Raw genomic sequence first — 21763 nt, 5'->3', positions numbered from 1 at the left:
AAATAAACTTAAAAATACATATTTTAAAAAGCAAGTATTAAGCATTCCTAGATAAGCTTGCTTTCCTAGCAGAGAACAGCAAGAATACAGGCACTGAGGGTGAAGCATCGTGGTGCTGCTCTGGAAATGCCTGGAAAATAAGGATCAAAGTACTAAGCGGGATACTTTAGAAAAAGACAGTAATATGGACAGATTTGCATATAATGAGAATTGATTTGCATGGGAATCAATAGGCCAGGAGAGAGATGAGGAGGCCCAGTTTAATCAGTGACAGGTATCAGGGCACCTGGGTGGCTCAGTTGGTTGAGCCACCGACTTCAACTCAGGTCATGATCTCACAGCTCGTGAGTTCGAGCCCCACATCGGGCTCTGTACTGACAGCTCAGATTCTGTGCTTCAGATTCTGTGTCTCCCTCTCTCTGCCCCTCCCCAGTTCGCACTCTATCTCTGTATCTCTCTCTCTCTCTCAAAGATAAGTAAACAGTAAAAATATAAAAATTTAAGTTTAAAAAGTGACAGGTATCAGCAAACCACAGTTGAGAAGGCCATCCTGGTAACAGCTTTCATTGAGATCTAGAAGGGAAGGTAGAAGGAAAAGCCCCCTGAAGTTCTTTCAGGGCAGGGAGGAATAAGTGTTGACAGGCAGCTTTAGAGGAAGAATGGGTCTCCCACATCCTTCCTTTTTCTACACCCTATGCAGCACATGCCTCCAACCATCTCTCACCTTGGAGGCCTGTTAACTACTGAGTAACTTCTTGAGATGTCCACTGATGTTTTTGTCTTTACTTCCCCCTTGCCGGAGGCTTACGGTTTGCCAAAGCAGAAGGAACTTGTCTACAGGCACTTTCCACGATGACTTTTTGCTTCCCAAAATTAAGCCACTGAGTTGTTTATGGCTTAATTGAGGAAAACCTGGAAGGTAAGAGAAGGAAGGAGAGCCTCAGAAGGGGACAGGGGGACTGAGCTGTACCCTCACACTCAGCTGAGGAACCTCAGAGGGGAAGGGTGTGAGGCCTCCTGCAGGCTCCCAGCATCGACAAAGATTTCTGTGGCCCAGGAGTGGCAAAGCTAAAGGGCTAAGAAAAGAAGGGTGTCTCCACAAAATATACTGCCTACGAAAGATGAGAGGCCTGCACAGATCCGTGGAGCTGCAAAACTTGAGGCTTTGATATTACAGAAAAGGTTGAGCCCACTCCAAAACCAAGGTCAATTTCTTGACTGCCCTGTGGAATGACAGCTGGGGGCTGAGGGGACCCCAAACAAACAATGTAATGCACTCTTTCTTGCACACACTTCACTCTGTGCAGATTCTGGGTCTCATCTCCCACTGTGGTTCCAGCATTCAGCTGACAGGACCTGCTGCAAGAGAAACGGAGGGTGGGGTCGGTGTGCGCTGTCTTTCCATCAAACTAATGGGCATTCCTGTGCCCCCGGAGACTGGCAGACTGGATGGTAGGCAGGAGGTAGCGTTCCAAGCCTTCTCTTGAAAAAAATGTTTATAGAACATGCAAAAATACTAAACAGATGAGAGAGTAGGTAGATCTGCCCGCAGCAAATCGGCCGGTGGAGTATCCGCCCCCACCCTCCAGTGGGCGGGGCGGGACCAGGCCGGGCCGCCAAGCGTTGCGCGTGCGCACTGCAGACTCTGAAGCCACAGCGCCCTCAGTGAGGTGGGCGGGAGCTGCCCGGGCATCCGGGTCCCTCACCCCGCCCCCGCTGCATGAATGAGAGGCGCGGTGCCCGCCCCTCCCCCGCCGGGCCCGCCCCTCGTCGGGGGCCGCCGAGCGCAGTCTACCGCCGCCACCTCAGCCGCGCACTGTCCCGACGGACGCTCGCCGCCAGCAGTCTGCCGCCCGTCGCCCGCCTCCCGGCGCTGACCGTTCCGCACACCCGCCGCCGCAGCCGGCGCACCCGAGTAAGTGAGGGAGCGAGGGCGGAGCGCCGGGGGCCGTCGCCCCCGGGCGGGGGCTTAGGGGACCGGGCGGCTCCGGGTTCGGGATGCTGAGGAGACCGCGGGCCCGCTCCAGCCTCCCCCGTTCACTCTCCGGGCGTTTCGACGAGGAGGGGTGGCACAGCGGCCCAGGCCGGGAGAGACGCGGAGGGGGTCCCCTGGGGCCGGGGGTGCGTCCCGCACAAAGGGCGGCGCGAGGCTGTCTGTCACCCGGAGGTCACAGAGGGAAGGTTCGCGGCTCCCCGCACGCCCCGCTAGCCCGTGCCCGGCGTCGGTCCCCGGGCTTGGGTGGCGGCTTGGATAAGCGGGGAGGCGAGGACGAGGATGGTGAGGACGGCTGCCTCCACTCTGGCGATGGGAACGCGCTTTAGGGGGCGCGGCGTGGCAGTGTTTTCCTGGTCCCCACCTGCCCCTCCCCTTTCTTTGTGGCGTTGGTCTCGTGCCCGTTTGTCACTGTGCGTATGGCTGTGGGCTGGGGTGAGACCTCTTGCCTCAGCTTACCCATTAATTAAAGTCAGGTGGTGGCCCCCTGTCTGTGGGTGGGGGCGTGTGTGCTTCCATAGGCCGGAGACCCTCCTTTGTTTCTGGAGACCTAATTGTGTGTGTGTGTGTGTGTGTGTGTCCCTCCTCCGTGTCCCCTATGAAATGAGAGAATCAAAGATCATTAAAAAGGGTCTGAAGAAAAAGAGACACTACTTCATCAGACCTCCACCCAATTCTGCCTCTGGTGTTCTTTAAACACTATTGTATGTTTCTTACTGCAAAACCAGCGTGTTTTAATTGAAAGTGAATGTTTTTATATGTTGGTTGGAAATTAATATTCCCCTCTCTGTATACCTACAACACTTTGCTTTTTGGGTTTAGTTAATGGAAATATGCTCATATATGTGTGTATGGGAATACTCCAGGACGTATAGGACACCGCCTTTGGGGTTTCGTTCATTGGTAATGTCAAGGTACTCACTCCTATACACGTCCACAGAAATACTTCGGTATATCTAGGACACTGTTTTCTCAGCTCCTCAGTACAAGCAGATTTTGTTTCTCCCTGCCTCCCTGTGTTAAGAAGGTGGTCTCTTCACCTCCTTGCTGCCTTTTTTTTTTTTTTTTTTCTAAATGCTTTGGCAAAGGGTTTTATTGCATATTCTCCTGGCATGCGCCCTTGCTTTGATCTGAATTTTCCTGTGTTCTGTTGTCTGGTTGTGTGGCCCAGCTCAATGGCTCCTCTTACAGGACTAGGGGAAAACAGAACACCTTTTATCCTTGTCCTCATCCCCAGAGAGAGAGGGAAGCTCTGCGGTTCCCACAGACTTGGGTTCCGTGGGCCGGACCGCCTCACTTTGTTGTCTTGGTGGAGTTAGGAAGAGTTACAGTTGATGCAGACCGATGAAAAGGAGGCATTAAGAGTACCAGTTATTCCTTGCTGTTTCAGTTGGACCTTTTTCTCTTTTTAAACCAGATGTTATAAGTTTTAGAAGATTGTTGGTTGCATTTTCAGTTTCTTTTTTACTCTTACGATTTTGCAGAGTGATAGGAAATTAGCTACACTTGTTGATAAGAAACATATTTCCAAAATATATTTTTATGATGATCTTTTGATTGAACATAGTGGTGGTAAAAAAAAATAAGAGGATCTTATTGGGTGATGTGAATAATTGAATTGGTTCAGTTTTAAGATTCTCTTTAAGCTTATTTTTTAATCACGTGTATTTTAATTCCTGGTGTTTTTCTGTGCAAAATGAAATCCAAACTTAAGCAGTCTTCCATAGCATGTGTTTGTTTATGAATATTTCCTCTATTAAAAACATTTGCTTTTAATTCGAAGGGGAAATTTTCCATTGGTTGGATAAGGATATTTTATTCTTGGTAAAAGTCTATGTTAGCATAGTCAAATTCTTTTTTTGTAGAAGTTAAAATTAGTAAAGGTTGGCTTTTCAGTTTGGAGAAGTTTTGATTTTATGGTAGAATTTAAATAAAATTTCAATGTCATTGAACTTAAAAGAAGTTAACTTACAAATAAAGGCTTCATTAATTTCATAAACTAGTGTCACTAATATTGAAGCAACCCCGATAATTTATAACTGCTGGCATGAAATTTTTTTTTTAGGAATTCCCTTAAAACAAACCACAAGGGGAAGTCTTAGATAAACAGAGTAGTATAACCGGAATTATCACTGAAATAGGCTTGCATAGTACCGCAGTATTGTGGAACTTTAATTTTGCAAGAGTGACTTAGCTATTATTTGTATCAAGAAAGGAACTGAAAAACATCTTGGCCATTTTATTCAGCCATGTTGTTAATCAAAGTCTTTACCGACCCATAGATTAGCATTTGTGTAGTATGATGTTTGAAGGAAAATTCTAAAGTAATGTCTTTGTCATGAAAATAGATTAAATTATGTTAAATGTTGTTTTACTAGGAAATGTATTCTTTGTTAGCAATACTAATATTGTTATGTCAGTGATGGTAATAGCATGTATGTTGATACTTTTTTACTCCAAACTGGGATATGTTGTCCCCCCAACAATGTCTGATAACAGAAAGTAGAATTTTGTTTTCTATTGAGCATTATCTATCAATAATTGTTTTGTTTCAAATGGTAGCTCACTTAAAAATCAGTAATAAAGTTATGTTATTATAATGTATTAGTTCAAACTATATGAAATTGCCATTTTTTAGATTAGGGAGTAGTGAAAAACCAGCAATTTCAGAATGTTGAACCACCTTCAACTCTCAACACTTCCTTCGGATATTTACCTTTATATTTTGATTTTTAATGTTTAAACTTCTTGATTATCTGTCATTGGACATTATCTGCGGAGTTCTATTTTGGAAGTTGAGGACTTGGTTGTCCTACATAACCATCCTTCCATCCCCCCACTCCTACCTATACTTCCCAGTCAAGTCAGTATTCAGTATTTATATGACTGACAGTGTACCTGTTATTCACAGATGAGCCCTGTAGGGTCCTAATAATTACATTTGCTGTCTTGTATGACTTTTGTTTCTCTAAATTAAATAATTGCCTCTTTTGTTTGTTTTTCATTTGCTTAGTTTTCTTTGTCCCAGTCACTGACTCATTCTCAAATTCTGACAAAACTAATAATCTTTCAGTATTTCCAGGTAATCTGTTGTATTTCTTTTTCCTAGCTGTCACCTAGGACTTCCGTTTGTCATCACTTTGGGAATTTCTTTTGCTCTCCTACTGTGTTGGATCCTTTATTTCCTGGATCCTATCTCTTCCTTATTCTTTAGCACCTTCCTGAGAAAGGGGACATACAAACTGAAATTCTTCCTGAATTCAGAAGATGCGTATCTGGAAATGTCTTCATTTTACCCTCACACTTGAATAGTGGTTTAGCTGAATATTGAATTCTACATCAAAAATTAGCCACCCTCTTCTGAAGGCATTGTTCTGTTGGCTTCTGGTATTTCTGTTAAGAAGTCCAACCCAAGTCTAATACCCATTCTCTTTTTTCTCCCATTTTGGAAGATTTTAGGATGTTTCTGTTTTAGGATGTAGTTAACACAGAGAAAGTTTCTTCAAGCCATGAAATGGAATCACCTCTGGAATCTACAATAAGACTATCCAGTTCATTTTTTTAAATCCACCTTAGGAAGTGACAGAACCATTCATGACCAAAAAGAAACAATCTTTAACCTTCATAATTAAATATGTCATGACTAAATACAACAAATATATTACTTACAAGAATTTCTATTCTGAGAAGATGGAGACAAATGGAGCTACGTAGATAGACAACAGTTTAATTGGACATTGTCAGTGACTGTGATATAGCTCATGGATACATATTTTTTATTTTATTTTTTAGCCTTGAATTGTTTTCTTTTTACAGTTGCCTTATCCCTCATCTAGCTTTTCCTTGAGTACACATTAAGTAGTTGAATATTAGAGAACTTCAGATTCATGACCAGAAAACTGAAGTAGGCTCTCAGCCCAGGAAGGCTATCAGATTCCTAATGTTTTTGCCTGTAACCATTTAATCATTTCTTCCCACTCTTTAACTCATGAGCAGCCCACCCTTCCTCATGCAGATAAGCAGGCTTCATATTTCATTGAGGTTTAGAAGTTATAAGACAGATACCACTCAGCTTCCCTTCACTGAATCTAGAAATCCACCTTCTTTAGGGCCCATGTTTTCTTCCTATCAGAGGCTAACTTCCCTCCTTTCTGTATTCCCCCTCATACCTACTCAAGGACTTCACTTCTGAATATATGCCTGTCTTTTGCATCATCAGCAGCTCTCCAGGGCCACTATCCATGTCAGCATGCACACATGCTCTGACATTGCCCATCTTTAAAAATAATTTTAAAATTACAACAGAATTAAAAACTTCCCCCTGACCTCCCATCCATCCTCTTCATTTACCTTCATGGTTAAATGTCTCAAAAGAGAACTATACATTTCCTCCCTACCTCTTTGTAAAACGTGTCACTCTCTGAAATTCTGTTGTTAACTGGTGTGTGTGTGTGTGTGTGTGTGTGTGTGTATCTTACCCCCTTGGAACATCAGGTCCAAGAAGACAATGACTTCCATCTGCCCTGTTTACCACCATGTCCCTTAGAATAGCAACTGGCACAAGTACCTACTCAATGTATGGGCAAAAAAGGGTAAAACTGACATTTTTAACCTGGTAGACTAGCTCTTGCTTTAAAAAAGATTTTTTCTGACAAAAAAATCAGTGTTTATTTTTTAATTACCACCTTATGCTACACTTAGAGTTGAAAACATTACAAAGACTATATTAATTGAATTTTTCTCTATATTACATTTCATTCTTTCATAAGTGTAACTTAATACTGTCATTTTTGCACCCAGATGCTTGGAGTTGAATTCCAGCTCTTTCAGTTTAGCCATGTGATCTTGGACAGGTTTCCTGATGACTGTGTTTCCTCACCTGCAAGATGGAAATAATAATAGTACCCACCTCATATGTTTGTTGTGTGGGTCAAATGAAATAATATGTAAAATGCTAAAGTCAGTACTTGGCATGGGGGTAAACACAGTGAAAATTACAATTGCAGTCATTTGTATAGCCGCCTTCAGTTTCTAATATTTGATCTAATATTTTTGTTCAGAGTACTTACATCACATAAGGTATATTGGCTATAAATGTGACTCACCTGTTTTTGTCCTTTTTCTGATTGCTTGCATCTCTATTCCTCATATTACCCCATGTGATAGATTAGTAAAATGATCTACAATCGGTAGGTGAACACTATAGCAAGCTCTGCACTTCCCAACAGTTGGTCACTTAATAAATCATTTTGAACACTTGATAAAATATTTTTTTTATTTCAAGCCAAATCCTGTTCTTTGGCTTGCCTGGAAGTGAGGCCCTTTCTTCATGTTATTCCACATTAAGTTTTCTAATATTTCTAGAAATGGAACTTTTAAAACACCCAATACATCATTAATGATATTTTTTCAGAAGTAGCTGTAAGACACTGTTGTTTTCACTTAACTTGGTGGCTGGGAAGATAAGTATATGTAGCAATACAAAGTCCACTTTTAGGGACTTTGAAGGATACAGACAGGCTCTGTAGAAGTTCAGAGTAGAGTGAGTCAGGTCCTGCAAGCCTTAAGGGATTTTTACAACTTTTCTGCATGTTAAATTGTCTGTTTAGTCTATTTCCTTATTATTTGACTTGATCTTTACTTTGAAAGTTTACCTGATAATCATGGGAATAGTTTAGATTTTAAGGTAGATAATGTACAAGCTAAAATTGAAAGCAACTTTTAACTTGAGAAATTATTTCTTGAAGTAATTGATTTAGCAGTTATTCTGCCTCTTTCTTTTCTTATCTAGGTAGGCAGTGGGGATTCCTCCAATTATCTGAGCATTTCGGAGAGCAAGTGTAGTGCTTGGTAAATTTAGGGTTCAAAAAGAATGCCAGATGGTTTGAAAGGAATTGTGAGCACTCCAACTAGTGCCGTCCATTGAAAGCCAGCTGGCTGAGTTTCCCCTGCTCTGGAGGTAGGAACCAGACACTTTGTTCCATGCCAGCTGGCCCAGGAGTAGCTGGCCAGCGGCCTTACTTTTGGTTGGTCATTCCTGGGAAAACCAGCCTGGGCCTTCCATCTGCCCTAAGGACGGTCTGACACCAGAGAGTTGCTCTCTGCCTCCATGGTACTCCAGAGAGTTGGAGCAAGCCTGTGTGGCAAGGAAAGAAAGCCACTTTTTGGATGCCATTACAAGTGAATCTCACATTAAATTGTGGATTTGCTCTGAAAAAGTGTAATGCAACTTGAATTTTTATGCATTTAGTGCTATTAGGTGTATTAGAGTTGCTTACTACTAAAGTAACCATAATGAATGTTTTTACATTGTAAATAACTTCCAGTTTACCTACCTACTTTCCAAGTTCCTTTTTTTATTTATTGTCTTCTTTTTTTAAGTTTATTTATTTTGTGAGAGCATGCACCCAGGAAGGGCAGAGAGAGGGAGAGGGAGAGAGAGAGAGAGAGAGGGAGAGAGAATCCCAAGTGGGTTCTGCACTGACAGCCCCCGCTGAGGGGCTCGAACTCACGAACCTGATTAAGAGTCAGACACTTAACTGACTGAACCACGCAGGCACCCCATTTATTGACTTTTCTTAAAGTGAGGTTTTCCTGTTCTTAATCTTCTAAAGTTTTGGTCATTCAGATTAGTAAATTTTCACCTTGTCAAAGAACTTGCTCCTATATAAACCATAGGTTTCTGTAGAAGGTTAATTATGTGTGTTGCCTGAAAATCTGTGTCTCATTTTGTCTGTTATTTATGTTTTCACAACTAGGCAGGTGTTTATATCAGATACAGTTCTTCCATTAGCAAACTTAATGTCAGAATAATTTGGGTGTTCACTTCGGCAGCGCATATACTAAAATTGGAATGTCAGAATAATTTGAGAACAAAAGAAGAACAAATATGGCATTACAAGTATGAGCATTCAGTTCATTTGATGACAGTGTTTATTGAATTCTAAAAATTAATAATTTTGCCAGTCTATCAGTATGCTTTATGTTACCTTTAAAATTTTTTTTTTAATTTGGAGATTGAATGGTGCTGCGTCATCTATATTTGTTAAGTTCATCTAGGCAAACCAAAAAATTATGAACTATTTGTATCTCTTTATTATTTTCTCCCAACTCTGAGCATGAAAAATTATGCTCAATGATATAAACTTCAAATAGAATGTAGGTGTCCTATCCAAATAGGCTCTTCATCTTGAACTGAAAGAAAAAGTTTGGCAGATAATGAAACACCAAAGTATGAGCTAATGTAGTTTATAGGAAGTGGGTGGGAAGGAAAATCAGAGGTGTAGGCTTTCATTCTTTTCCTTTAGCAGGAAAGAAATTGCAAAACTTCTTTGGAAATATGCTGGAAAGTCTCATGCTTGGCTATAATTAAAGTTTTTACTTAAAGTTATTAATTGTCCTTGAAAACAGGCCAGGATGAATTATTATGGCAGTAAGAGTGATTTTTTTTTTTAATCATAGAACAGTAGATTAATAGCCAGGGGCAATATTATACCCAGAAAATCATCCTTCACATTAGCTAACCTTTACAAAATACCTTTTTTGTCAGTAGCTTTACATGTATTGCTTATTTTCTTCTCACAGCAACCCTCAAAGGATTTTTCATAGATGATAAGAGGTCTAAGAAGTAACCTGTTCAGGTTCACAAGGTCAGAAGCCAAGTTTAGAACCCAGGTTTTCGTCCTCCAACCCACCACATGTCACAGTTGATAATGTCAACTTTCACAAGAATACAGCTCTTTCCTATTCAGATGCTATCCTGCACTGGTACTTTGAGAAGACTGTTGATAAAGGGAATTCAGAGACTGTTGCAGAAAATAGCAAGCAAATAAGGAGAGATTTGAAGAGCCTGTACATTTTTTTAAAATCTCTTCTGATGCTCTTGAAGTAATTAACCATTGCAGAACTACACAATAAACAAAAAATGAAGCAAATAAAAATAACTAGAAAGGACTATATAGTTTCCTAGTGTTGTCATAACAAATTATGATAAAGTGGATGGCTTCTAGGTTTCTCCAGTTCTGGAGATCAGAAGTCTGAAATCAAAATGTCAGCAAGGCTGCCTGCCACACTCCTTCCAAAGACTCTAGGAAAGAAACCTTCCTTGCTTTTTCCAGCTTTTGGTGGTTCCACCCATTCCTTGATTTGTGATTACATAATTCTAATCTCTGCTTCTCTCTTCATATGGCCTTCTCGTCTTTCTATTCTAAAGACATGGTCATTGGACTTGGGGCCACCCGGACAATCCAAAATGATCTTATCTCCAGATTCTTAATTATATCTGCAAAGACCCTTTTTGCAAATATGGTCATATTCCTCAGGTAAAGATGTGGACATATCTTTTGGGAGGCCACCATTCAACCTGTTGTAGGGGTAAGAACTTCTTTAGTGATAATTTTCATTTTTCACTGCTGTATTACTCAGAATCCCAGATTAGATAAGTATTTGATAAACCATGATACAAAATGGGGGAAAGTCTTGAAAATATAGGATAGAAGACAAGTTCAGAGGGAGGTTTAGGGAATCGGAAGGTTTCATGGAGGTTGTATTGCTTATGACAGACCATGAAGAATAAATGGTCGAGATAGCCTGAAATGTGCAGATGGTGGAAATATCCAGAACAAAGATAGGGAGGCATATTCAGGGAACCATAACTAATGCATTTGACTAAAGTGTGGTACTTAGAGAAATAGTGGTGAATGGGGTTGAAAAGTCTGAGCCAATTCACGGGAGGCCTTTAGTGTTGAGTTGATGAATTTGTACTTTGTTTAGAGTTGCATATCCATGAGAACACTGTATTACAAAGGTTTCTAACAGGAGCCTTCAGAGCTATGATAAAATCTTTGGAAAAAAATCTACATTTTTTTCTATAAAAAGATTTTCAGAAGGATTCATAACCCTAAAAAAAATGTTAAGGACCACTGCTCCATTAGAAATGAAATGTTTTATGCTTTGAAGATGTTTCTGGAAGATTATTGATTTTTCTGTTTGGTTTACTTTGAACAACTTGGAAGATAAGAAAATGGAGCTCCAAGGAGCCTTAGTCAGCACTCTGTGTGGAATACATTATGAACATTGCATACTAAAAAGTTAAAATACTATTTCAGGAGGGATGTGAAGTAGGTCCAGGGTTCTTAGAAAAGCGATCAAATGATTACATAAAAAGAAAAAAATTCATAGCATTCAGTTCAAAATGCAGCTGTGATTTCTGTTTTCTGTGTCTCAATTTTTGTTATTTCAGTTCACTACCACCACCCATTTAGAACTCCAGAATTATATAAAAGCATGACACAATTCTGAGGAGAGAAAGCCAACAGCTGTGTTCTTAAAAGTTGTGTTTTTTTAATGTAGTCTGTGAAACTGCTTGTTCTCTGCTGTGGATTTTCAGTGGAATAACCTACTTCAGGAATAAAATGATATATTCTGTAGCTGTTTGAATGTCTTTGTCTGTTTGGGCTGCTATAACAAAATACCCTAGCCTGGGTGTCTTATCAATAACAGAAATTTCTCAGTCCTGAAGGCTGGAAAGTCCAAGATCAAGGTGCCTACAGATTCGGTGTCTAGTGAGAACCCACTTCCTAGTGCATAGATTGTACATTTTGCTTTTTTGCTGTGTCATCATGTGGTGGATAAGGGCAAGGGAGCTATCTGGGCTGGGCCTCTTATAAGGGCACTAATCCCAGGGTGTCTGGGTGGCTCAGTGTACAACTCAGATCTTGATCTCACAGTTTGTGAGTTTGAGCCCCACATAGGCTTCAGATCCTCTATCCCCCTCTCCCTGTGCTCCTCCTCTGCCTGCACACGAACACGCTCTCTTGAGAGAGAGAGAGAGAGAGAGAGAGGCGCAGAGTGTGAGTGGGGGAGGGGCAGAGAGAGGGAGACACAGAATCTGAAGCAGGCTCCAGGCTCTGAGCTGTCAGCACAGCTGACATGATGTGGGGCTTGAACCCACAAACCAGGAGATCATGACCTGAGCTGAAGTTGGACGCTTAACCTACTGAGCCACCCAGGCACCCCAATAAATAAACATTAAAAAAAAAATAAGGGCACTAATGCCATTCATGAGGGCTTCACCCTCATAATGTAATCACCTTCAGATACCAGTCACATTGTGGATTAGGTTTCAATATATGAATTGAGGGTTGGGGGATACAAACATTCAGTCTGTAGCACTGACCATATGGTACAGAGAGAAAATTGATGTTTCTCCTTATAACTCGATTTCTAAATAATCAACTGCCATTGATTTTTTTTTATTGATCCGTTTTCTACCCAAGATTAATATTACTTAAAAGATTTACCTGTACTGTTTTTCTTTTTTTTTTCAATGTATGAAGTTTATTGTCAAATTAGTTTCCATACAACACCCACCTGTACTGTTTTTCATACTTCTCTGGTAGTGAGGTTCTTCCTTTTCATTTTTTTATTATAAAAAAATTGTAAGTATATTCAAAAGTAGATAGTACAACATACCTCCATATGCCTATCACAAGATGTTCAGCTGTTACCAGCGTTTTGCCACATTTGTTTCATTTATCCTTTTTTCTTTCACCTTCATTTGCTGAGGTATTTTTTTTAATTTTTAATATTTATTTTTTTTATTTTAGAAGAGAGAATGTGAGCAAGGGAGAGGGGCAGAGGCTGAGAGAGAGAGAGAGAGAGAGAGAGAGAGAATGAGAATCTTAAGCAGACTCCATGCTCAGCACAGAGCCCAGTGTGGGCTCAGTCCCAAAACCCTGGGATCATGACCTGAGCCAAAATCAAGAGTCAGACATTCAACCAACTGAGCCACCCAGGCGCCCCTGTTTGCTGAGGTATTTTAAAGCAAATCTCCAGCATTTCAGTGTATGTACCCTGACATATTTCTAAATGTATTTCTAAAAAAAAGTAAAGACATTGTCTTATAGACCCCAAATGCCATTCTCACACCTAATAAAATTAACATTTACTTCTTGGTGTCATCTAATAGATAGACCCTATTCAGGTTTGCCTGATTATCTCAAGAATATGTTTTTTAGAGATGTCTTGTTCATACCAGGATTCAAAGTCCCTGGACCACTTTTGGTCATTTTGTCTCTCGTGTCTAATTTGATCTAGGGAACATCCTCTTCCCACCCTCTCTCCCCACCTTTTTTGGTATGTCACAGGAACCAGGTCATTTGTCCTGTGGAATATCTCACATTTGGGATTTGTCTGTTGGCTTCTTCATGGTGTGAGTTTATTAATCTATTCCTAGTATTTCCTAAAAATGGAAGTTAGCTCTAGAGGCTTGACTAAAATCAGACTTCAGTGCTTTGGCAAGAATGCTTAGGAGGTGCTTAATATTATACCACATCCAGAGGCCTGCTGTTGTGCCTGGCTACCCTGCTTGTAGTAATGATAAAAGACTCCACTGATGGTCATGTCAGTATCATATTTCATCCATTGCAGCAGAATGGTGATTTTCTTATTCTGTTATCTGATCCACATTTAGTAACAGGAATTCTATAAAGAATACTATCTCATCAAGTAGGGCTATTTAGGGTTACCCTGAAATATGCTTTGTATAAGAGGCTGTCAAGTATATTTTTTAATATTTTTTTAATGTTTATTTTTGAGACAGAGAGACAGAGCATGACCCGGGGGAGGGGTAGAGAGTGAGAGGGAGACACAGAATCCAAAGCAGGCTCCAGGCTCTGTTAGCACAGAGCCCAATGCGGGACTCAACCCACGAGCTGTGAGATCATGACCTGAGCTGAAGTCGGACGCTTAACCAGCTGAACCACCCAGACGCCCCTGTCAAGTATTTTTATAATAATTGTGTTCTTGATAAAACATAATGAGTTTGAATCAGAATAAAAAGAATTGAGTTACTCTTTTGTTTTAATGAGTGTCACAGTGAAATTCTGAGTACTATAGCAAAATGTGAACGATTGCTTTTCTTTTACAATTGAGAATGTGGACTCCAGTTGCTCTGAAAGTTCAAGGTGTATATATGAAAGCCTGTTATAGACTAGAATCAAGCAGTGAAGAGGAAAGAGTACTAGATTAGGATTAAAAAATCAGGGGATTTCCAGAGTCAATTTGGCCCAGCCCCTGAATATCTATCCATTCATTCTTCCCGGGCTGAGCATTTTGTGTGTGTGTCCTTAAAATATTGTCAGTGTTTTTGTGAAATTGTGTGTAAAGGAATCAAAGTTGTATGTTGTAGAACTAATGTTTGAATATCTTTAAAGACAAGGAGAATTCTTTATTGGATATCATTCTTTTTATTTAAATTGTACTTTATGTGTCTCTTGATCACCATTTCTCCTAATACTTCTTGTTTAACTTCATGTCTTCATATTCTTATCCAGTAAAACTACTAAATAAAGTCATGCTGAAAAAAAAGCCTTACTTATTTGTCATGCTTCATTTACCTTAATCCAGATTGGTTTTATTCATCTTTTGAATTTGTGTGTTGTGGGGAAAGTAATCTTGATACCAAATGAAAATTAAAGAGGCCAGTGTTCTTAGCTTAGTGACCATCTCTAGAGAGTCTGTAATGTTACTTGAGAAAGCCGTTAAAAGTTTGTGCTAATATGATTTTTCATAGGCATACCCTTGCTTACTATTATTTTTAAATAATAATACCGTGTGTCTTTTCTGAAAGATAAAGAATGCTGTTATAAAGGGATCTTTCAAAAGACCATCAATAAGATCTATACTTATTTTTAGTCAGTTGAGCTAAGCATAAAAACTATTCCTCATCAGGACTCTGAAATGGTTTTAGTATTGAAAATTATATTTTCCTAGGTTTCAGCACCAAAAAAACCCAACAAGAAACAAAAACAAAAACCCATTACCTTTTCCTACTTTAGAATTAACACAGATGCTTGTGGAACACCTACTCTCTTTAAGTCATTGCACTTACTGAGTAGTAGAGTTGATTTCACTATTAGGATGAAGATTGTTGTTGTTGTTGTTGTTGTTGTTGTTGTTGTTGTTGTTTTTAAGAGCCCTCTAAGAAATTGTATTTCAGCTGTTGCCTCCTCACCTTCATTTAATGCAGCAGGAAGCCCCTGGGCCTGGGCCCCAAGATGCAGCCTTTGTCTTGTTTCCTTGTTTGTTAAGTGCTGTATGGGCTAGAAAGTGGTGGAGTACTGGAATTGTGGGGTTGAAACTCTCCTCTTTGGAGGCCACAAAGCTTGTGTATTCTCACACAAGGGTGGCTTTTGTCTTCTTAGGAATATCTCAGTTATTTCATCCAGTATGCTGCTTGGATTTACTGTCTTGCCTTTATTCATATCAATAAATTCTTATTGAGTATCTTTTTTTTTTTAATGTTTATTTATTTTTGAGAGAGAGAGAGACAGAGCTTGAGCAGGGGAGGCGTAGAGGGAGGGGGAGACACAGAGTCTCCAAAGCAGTCTCCAGGCTCTGAGCTGTCAGCACAGAGCCTAATGCGGGGCCTGAATCCACGAACTGGAAGATCATGACCTGAGCCAAGTTGGACACTTAACTGACTGAGCCACCCAGGCACCCCCTTATTGAGTATCTTTTAAGAGCCAGGTATTGTTCAGTCTGAATTTATAGAAATCTCACATGTTGTGGTAAATAACTCTTATTAAATAGCTCCAGTATGCTTAATGAAGTTAAGGTATAGTTCAATTCTGAATTTATTAGATCTGAGGTTGTAATTCTAATATTCTTTTTCTGACATTTTAAATATAATCTGACTTAAAAGTTCCTGTAAAGCAAATGAAAACTGGCTCCTCATAAGGAATTTCAATACTTTCTGCAGGCTAAGATAAATAAGAACAAATGTAGTGAAATCAGTGGAACTCGCATTTAGATTTTATTCAGACTAACTTTCCAACTCTTATAAACCTAGCATACATTTTTGCAGTTAATTACAAGTTTAATTTCCTAAAGGCAAAAAAGGCATGTGGTATTTAAGTTCTGGCCCTACTATTTGTTAACTGTGTGCTTCAATGAAGCTAATTCTAATGGAATGTTTCAGAGTTATTGAATTTATAATTGAGTTACTTCAGAGATATTGTGAGTATGGTCTATCTCATTTAATAAAGTGCTCTCCTAATGATTTTTGCTGTTAGGCAATTTGATGGAACATGGAAAGAGTTGAACACAAAATGGAACACAAGAACAAACAATCCTCGCTACATGTCAGTGATCTCCTTTTCATAAGGATGAGACCGTTATGCTGCCATTTTCACCTGGCTACTGAGCTGTGGCTGGTTCCATTCCAATAGCAGTCAGATGATATTAAAAAAAACTGTTACCACTTACCTGCTCTGCATACTTTCTTAACTTTTTAGGAGAGTCTGGATACATCATTTCTAATGTTTGTCTTAAGTCTGTTCTCTTCCCTCTCCCCTTTTTTTTAAACAGCTTTTCCGAGACATAATTTATAGCCCATACATTGAAAGTGTACAATGCAGTGAGTGGTTCCTGGTATATTCAGAGTTAGGCATCCATCGCCACAGTCACTTTTAGAATATTCTCATTGTTAATATTAACAATATTCTCATTGTTATTGGATTATCTCAAAAAGAAATCTGTATCCTAGCCATCACTCTTCCATCCTGCCCCTTCTGCTCGCCCGTTCTCCACCCTAAGCAATCACTAATCTACTGTTTGTATCTCTATAGATTTTACCTATTCTGGGCTTTCATATAAAAAAAATCAGACAATATGTGATCCTTTGTGATTGGCTTCTTTTACCTAGCATGATATTTTCAAGGTCTATCTATGTTCTCTTTTATAACAAAAAGAGATACTAAGATTCCTAGAGCTGGGAGTGCCTGGGTGGCTCAGTCAGTTAGTATCTAGCTTCAGCTCAGGTCATGATCTCACAGTTTGTGAGTTCAAGCTCTGCATCAGGTTCTGTGCTGTCAGTGCAGAGCCCACTTCAGATCCTCTGTCCCCTCTCTCTGCCCATCCCTCCAGTCACAAAAATGAGTAAACATGTTTAAAAAGATTCATAGAGGTACACTAACCTATCCTGTAGGGAGAAGAGATGAAATGATTTTCTTTTAAGTAAAGTTGACTGGTGTCTCAGGACTGGTTGTCAGTCACAGATGATGAGAAAAGTTCTACAAATAGTTACTGTAACTGCCAACCCAAGAATGGTGTTCTAACATAGACTGTGGAAAAGATTCATTCATGTCTCAGCATTCTTTTTAGCTTCATTTGTGTATGTGAATAATGTCATAATTATAGGTACATCATTCAATATGGATAATAAGATATAACTCTGTGGGACTGTTGTAACAAACTGTTACACACTCTCATTTTTATTTGCTATTTTCCTTTTGTAACTAATTTTCCTGTTGAATATTCTGCATACCTCAGACATTATCATATAATGTCTGTGTTTACGTGCTACATGTTATGTGCTAATGTCTGTGGTTACATACTGCATTTTTTATTTTTATGTGAGCTTGGTGAGCTAAAGCCTAGATATTTTATTTGGGGATAACCAATGAGATGGATAGATAGATAGATAGATAGATAGATAGATAGATAGATAGATATTAGTATAAATGTTGGAGATAGGATACACAGAAATACAATCTTCAGAGCATCTTCCCCCTCAAATTTGTGGATGTAGTTAAGAAAAGAACAAAAAACAAAGGCCAGCCTTTTGACTTTGAAAAACCTGACCTCTCTGTGCCTCAGGTTCTTCCTCTATAAATTGGAGCAATTGGACTATGATACTTAATTAGTGCTGATGGTCTTTAACTCTGTGATTCTGTGAAGGTAATTGGTAAATGTACTACTGATGGGCCCAGACTGCTTCCTACATTACATCAAGAGGTTAGGGTGTTGTAATGTTGGATTTCCTGTGTTCTAATTAGTTATCTAATGTGGTGTCATGACAGAAGGCTAAATATCAATTTAGCAAAAATCAAATTTTTCTGAAATAGAATTTGGAGCCATGGTCTGATATTCCAAATGGACTATTAATATAAAATAATTTAAAATAATACTCACCCAGAACATCTATATATGAGATAAATATTCAGCTATGAGTAGCAGAAAACCCAAAACAAAAAGTGGCTTAAAACAAGATTAAATTTTATTTCTCACTCATGTAATAGTTGGCACAAGTCTGGTATGGAGCTCCATGACATCAGGGACTGCTTACCAATTGTCCCTTTTTCCTTCTTAGCACTCTACCCTCCCTCTTGGGTGTAAACCATATTCTTATTGAGCAAGATGGTGATATCCACATTACAGGAAGCAGAATGGAGAGAGGGATGAAGCAGAAAGTAGAAGGTACCTTCACTGCTCTGTTAAGCATAATTATGAGATATTTCCATGTGAATCATCACATGTGAATCTGTGAGACATATGGCCATGCATACCTGCAAGGAAAGGTGGGAAGTATAGCCATGTGCCTCACTAAAAGTTCTACCTATAGTGGAAGAAAGGAAGAAAAGATACTGGGGGTGGGGAGTCCACTACAATCTGGTTGATGATAAATGAAAGGGAAAACTCAGGAGCATTTGCCATTGTATCTCTTCCATTAAAGAAGGAGTGTTTTCTATTTCTAGTAGGTGATACTGATTCTCACAATGGAAATGTCATTTTATAGGTGAAGAGCTGACAATGTAATGGGAGCATCTCTTAAGAATATGTGATTCTCTTTTCTGTAACTGGGTTAATGCATAAGATCTTCCAAGAGAGAATTGCTAGGTCAATTTCCTAGTTTGAATTCATGAGTTGATATTATGATTTATGAACCGGGCTCTTGTGAGTTTAGTTAGTGTGAATTTTTCCCACTGAGCCCAGTAGCCCCCAAGAGAACTGATCAAGCAGAGAATAGACCCAACCCTAGATGTACAATGACTTTAGAGGGAACATATGCCTTGTAAGGCTTCATTTGACCTGAGCCACCCATCTTATTCTTGATCTTGAAAAGGGAGAAAAATTACAAACTTATAAATAGTCTCTAATATATCTACCTACAAAATCAAAATAATAGTGTTTTGCATGATGAAGATTAGTAGTGGTCTTGTAAAAATTTTTTTATATAGGAAAGAGCCTCTAAGGGCTAATGATATTGCAAGTCTTGACTCTTAAAAACCCATTTAGAGAAGAATTATTCACTGTTTTGGAATGATTATGACCTTTTCAGAATTTTTGAAAATATAAAATCAGCAGAACCAGACTCATCCCCAGAATATTGAAATAACATGTTTCATCTGTGCCATTATCTCAGCTGTTCCATAGTCTGCCTAAAATCCTCTTAAGGATGATGTCTTCCCGTATCTTTCTTAAAAGAACAAAGTGATCCCAGTAGACAAAGGAGAGCCTTTGAGGCGATGCATAGGACTATAATATCTATAAACCTGAGGTAATACAAGGTAAACTATCTATAAACTTAAGGTAATCATCACCAGTGTCAAAGTACCAGACAGCCTGTACACTTCGCTGGCTTCATAACTATTTGAGGTTTGCTAAGTTAGTCATGAACATCTTAGATGGTGTTTTATGGCTGTAGAATTCTCCTACAAAATTAAGATCTAAAAACTGATAGGCTTTTGATTTATACAGATCAGCCATCTATAACTGTTGTTGAAGAAATGTAGCTAAACTAATTCCCATTTCCCAGAATTCCCTATTCCAAGTCCCATCAGAAAGAAGTCCACTTGTGGCCCAGGCTCAAAGATTTGGATTGGAACAGAATGGCCCAGGAAAACGTGGCCTAGACTCATATTATCCCTGACACGAGAAAATTTAGACGCTAATTCCAATGCTAACCTTGCAACAAAGAACTAGAAAAGACCCTGATAATGTTGATGAACACTCACTATATACCAGGTACACCCTCCAGAGACAGATGTGGTAACTATCCCCACTTAACATATGAGGGAATTGAGACTTGCCCACAGCCATAGTGAGGGAAATGGCTAAGGTTGAATCTGCACTTAATGCCTCTGCTATGGCATCTTCCATAGAGCTCACTTACTGCGGTGGAGCCCTCTGATTTACCCTCATTTCCTGGCTGATGAATTTCTAAACCACAGAGACATTGTTTTCTCTCATTTTAAGGCTGTACAATAACAGAATCTTCAATCAACAGAATCTTTTTCATTTGTTAACTTGTTCTTGTTTTACTACTCTAGAAGTGCTTGTGGTTTACTTAACTTCCTTGTTTAGGTTTTAGTACGTATAGTTTATGCCATGTAATCTTTCTTCTTCAGGGATTCTAAGCTGTACGAATGAATTCTAAAAAACCATTACCTTTTTGGTAATTGAGAATTCACCAATAAAGTTCTGGAATTAATGTGCTCAACCCAGAACTTTCAAGAATAGGAGGTAACCTATAAAAGTTTATAGAGGACCTTCTTGGCACTTCCCCCAAAGTAACTTGAACAGGGTCTGTGCACCTTCCCAGTGGTTCAGGTTTGATTTAGAGTTAGCCACAACTCAGCCACTTTTATGATACAATTTACAAAAGGTGATCCATATGTAAAGCAAATGTAGTGCCTTCTAATAACCTTTTGTATACTTGAATATAATTATTAAGTTACCTTATCTATAGACTGAACAAACTCAAGTCCTTTAATTAAAAATAATAATAATAATAACCTTTCATGACAGCTCCATTAAACAGAGTTGCATTGATTTCTGTCTGGTAACCTGTGTTTTTCCAGGGAGTTACAAGTGATTGTTCGTGTATTTTCTGTGGACAAACGTCTTAAATACAACTGACCTCTCCAGATTATCACAGCTGACTTTTTCCTTTATTTAAAGAGTGGCTCTTTTTCTGTCTTTCAGGCCACTCTGGCTCTTTGTTCAGGATGTCTTCTTGGTTATCACATATACCCAGCAATTCCCAAGTGATGTTTTCAATAGTCAGTGCTGTTTCCAGAAATGCCATGACATTTTCAGAATCAGAATAAAATAAACTTTAATTAATTTTAATTTAAAAGACACAGTTCTTTGTCACAGATTGGAGAAAAATAAAGGGACATAATTAAATGGGATGTGAGGTCTTGGAGTAGATCCTAGAAAAGAAAAAAAATCAATAGAAAAACTGGTGAAATTTGAATGAAGTCAGCAGTACAGTAGTGTTACACCAGTCTTGATTTCCTGTCTTGGTGGTTGTGTAAGATTTTAACATTAGGGGAAGCTAGGTGAATTTTATGGTAACTTGTGCAGCTTCTCTGAAAATCTAAAATTATTTCAAAATTAAAAGTTTAAATATACATGTATATTCACAGCTCCAAATTGTTTGGTAATTATAGTGTTGGCCTTTCTTGAGTCTCTCTCTAAGGCAACAACAATGAACCAGGATGCATCAGCATACTCACTGCTCACAGGAATCCCAGAAATCATTTGTACATCCATTGAAACACTAACAGTAGGATGCAACAGTAGGATGCAGTAGGATCTTATGGGAAGAAGAAAGGATTTGGATTCAGATGTGAGTTTCAGTCCCTCTTCCACCATTCACTACTGTTTTCAGTAGGGCAGCTACCTTGACCTTTGTTAGTCTCAATTCCTTCATCTGAATACAAAGTATAATACCCATCCCACAGTGATTTTAAGAATTAAATGAGATTTATATATGTGAATGCTAGTTATAAACTCTAAAACACTATGCAAAATGTTCACTTCGGTTCATATCCTAAAGAATTGTTTGAAGAAAAAAGATTCTCCAGTTTCAGAGATTTTTAAGGTTATTTTTTTCCCTAGATTAATTGTATTGTAGCATTGAGTGCAATCAGAATCCATAGGTGATATATTTATAATTGTGTTTACATTATTTTGAGTCTT

General features: G+C 39.0%; 1 protein-coding gene across 2 annotated transcripts in view; it reads left to right on the top strand.

Moving 5' to 3' along the window:
- The first annotated feature begins 1773 nt into the window (after nucleotides 1–1773).
- Nucleotides 1774–21763, top strand: part of RNF24 (ring finger protein 24) — a 79119-nt gene continuing 59129 nt past the window's right edge. For both annotated transcript variants that reach the window (XM_047069029.1, XM_047069031.1), the window contains exon 1: nucleotides 1774–1915. The gene's annotated coding sequence lies outside the window, so the exon portion shown is untranslated. The remainder of the gene's footprint in view (nucleotides 1916–21763) is intronic.

The sequence above is a fragment of the Lynx rufus genome, unplaced genomic scaffold (assembly GCF_022079265.1).
Source record: "Lynx rufus isolate CCGP_SWC_20201006 ecotype Redwood Valley unplaced genomic scaffold, mLynRuf1.p SCAF_8, whole genome shotgun sequence".
Classification (NCBI taxonomy): domain Eukaryota; kingdom Metazoa; phylum Chordata; class Mammalia; order Carnivora; family Felidae; genus Lynx; species Lynx rufus.
Note: the sequence above shows the minus strand (reverse complement) of the source record. Positions and strands in the feature narration are given on the sequence as shown.